This window comes from Equus asinus, chromosome 24 (assembly GCF_041296235.1).
Source record: "Equus asinus isolate D_3611 breed Donkey chromosome 24, EquAss-T2T_v2, whole genome shotgun sequence".
Taxonomy (NCBI): Eukaryota; Metazoa; Chordata; class Mammalia; order Perissodactyla; family Equidae; genus Equus; species Equus asinus.
Genome location: NC_091813.1, coordinates 66,892,634 through 66,895,553, shown reverse-complemented (window position 1 = coordinate 66,895,553; position 2,920 = coordinate 66,892,634).

Here is a 2,920-nt window from a genome sequence, read left to right as displayed (position 1 = left end):
AGTCTTTTTCTCGTGTTGTAGTTTTGGGCTCCAGTGTTAGAAGGAAATGAGCCCTTGTAGCACTTCACAGTTGAGGAGGCAAAAGCAGGTCTGGTTGGAAATCTGGAATCTCGTCCACCTGAAGTTGGCAGCTCAGAAACACTGCTGCAAGTTGATCCCAAGCCAGAGCAGTGGTTTCTGGGCTTATTTGAGAAGGTTTTTTTGGCTGCCAGGCTGACAGCAATGGAAAGCTCAGAAATGACAGCCAAACAATAGAAAAATTCCACCATGTTGTTACTAATCATTAAAACAGAAAACCTGTTCTGTGAGAAATGCCGTTGAAATTTTGATAGGGATTGCACCAAATCTGTGGGTAGTAAGGACATTTTAACAATGTTAATTCTTCCAGCCCATGAGCACAGAATAGCTTTCCATATATTTGTGTCAACTTCAATGTTGTTCATCAATGTCTTATAATTTTCAGAGTACAGATCTTTCATCTCCTTGGTTAAATTTATTCCTAGGTGTTTTATTCTTTTTTTTTTTTATTGAGCTAAAAACTGTTGCCAATCTTTTTTTTTTCTGCTTTTTCTCCCCAAATCCCCCCCAGTACATAGTTGTGTATTCTAGTTGTGGGTCCTTCTAGTTGTGACATGTGGGATGCCGCCTCAAAGTGGCCTGACGAGCGGTGCCATGTCCGAGCCCAGGATCCAAACCAGCGAAACCCTGGGCCGCCATAGTGGAGCACGAGAACTTAACCACTCGGCCACGGGGCCGGCCCCCATTTTATTCTTTTTGATGCAGTTGTAAATGGGAGTGTTTTCTTAATTTCTCTGTCCAATAGTTTGTTTAGTGTACAGAAATGCAACAGATTTCTGTGTATTGATTTTGTATCCTGTAACTTTACTGAATTCGTTTGTTCTAAGAGATTTTTGGTGGAGTCTTTAGTGTTTTCTACATATAATATCCTGTCATCTGCAAATAGTGACATTTTTACTTTTCCTTTCCTATCAGGATGCCTTTTATTCCTTTTTCTTGCCTAATTGTCATGACCGGGACTTCCAAAACTATGTTGAATAAAAGTGGTAAAAGTGGGCATCCTTGTGGGCATTCTGATCTTAGAGGAAAAGCTTTCAGCTTTTCACCAATGAGTATGATGTTAGCTGTGGGTTTGTCATATATGGCTTTATTATGTTGAGTTACATTCCTTCTATATTCACTTTGTTGTTTTATCATAAATAGACGTTGAATTTTGTCAAAGGCTTCCTCTGCATCTATTGAGATGATCATGTGATTTTTATTCTTCATTTTGTTAATGTGGTGTATCACGTTGATCAGTTTGTGGATATTGAAATATCCCTGCATCCCTGGAATAAATCCCACTTGATCATGGTGTATGATCCTTTTAATGCATTGTTGAATTTGGTTTGCTAATATTTTGCTGAGGATATTTGTATCTATGTTCATCAGGAATATTGGCCTGTAATTTTCTTTCTGTGTGGTGTCCTTGTCTTATTTTGGTATGAGGGTAATGCTGGGCTTGTAAAATGAGTTTTGGAGCATTCCCTCCTCTTCAATTTTTTGGAAGAGTTGGAGAAAAATTGGTATTAAATCTTTGAATGTTCGGTAGATTTCACCAGTGAAGCCGTCTGGTCCTGGACTTTTGTTTGTTGAGAGGTGTTAAACTACTGATTCAATCTCCTTACTAGTAATCAATCTTTTCAGATTTTCTGTTTCTTCATGATTCAGTCTTTGAAGACTGTATGTTTCTAGGAATCTATCCATTTCTTCTATGTTTTCCAGTTTGTTGGCATAGAATCATTCATAATAGCCTCTTAGGATCCTTTGTATTTCTGTGGTATCTGTTGTAACTTCTCTTTCATTTCTGATTTTATTTATTTGTGCCTTCTCTCTTTTTTTCTTGGTAAACCTAGCTAAAGGTTTGTCAGCTTTGTTTATCCTTTCAAAGAACCAGCTCTTAGTTTCTTTGATCTTTTCTATTGTTTTTTTGAACCACAAAAGACTTGAAATAGCCAAAGCAATCTTGAGAAAGAAGAATAAACTATAATACAATGCCAGAGTAATCAACACTGTACGGTATTGACATAAAAACAGAGACACATAGGTCAATGGAACAGAATATAGAGCCTAGAAATAAACCCACACATATGTGGTCAACTGATTTACAACAAAAAAGCTGAGAATATATGATGGGGAAAGGACAGTCTCTTCAATGAATGGTGTTGGGAAAACTGGACGGCCACATGCAGAAGAATGAAACTAGATCACTATCTTACATCATACATGAAAATTAACTTGAAATTCATTAAAAACTTGAATGTCAGACAAGAAACCATGAAACTCCTAGAAGAAAACAGGCAGTAAGCTCCTTGACATCGGTCTTGGCACTGAATTTTTGGATCTGACGCCAAAGCAAAGGCAACAAAAGCAAAAATAAATAAGTGGGACTGCATCAAACTAAAAAGCTTCAGCACAGCAAAGGAAACCATCAACAAAATCAAAAAGCGACCTACAAAATGGGAGAAAATATTTGCAAATTATATATCCAATAAGGGGTTAATATCCAAAATATATAAAGAACTCCAACAACTCAACAGCAAAAAAACAAACATTTGATTTAAAAAATGTGCAGAAGATCTAAATAAACGTTTTTCCGAAGAAGATCTACAGATGGCCAACAGGCACGCAAAGAGATGTCCAGCATCACTAAATATTAAGGAAATGCAGATCAAAACCACGCCCATCAGAATGGCTGTTATCAAAAAGACAACAAGTGTTGGCAAAGATGTGGAGAGAAGGTAATCCTCATACACTGCAGGTGGGAGTGTAAACTGGTGCAGCCACTGTGGAAGACAGTATGGAGATTTCTCAAAAAATTAAAATAGAACTACCATGTGACCCAGCGATCCCACTTCTGGGT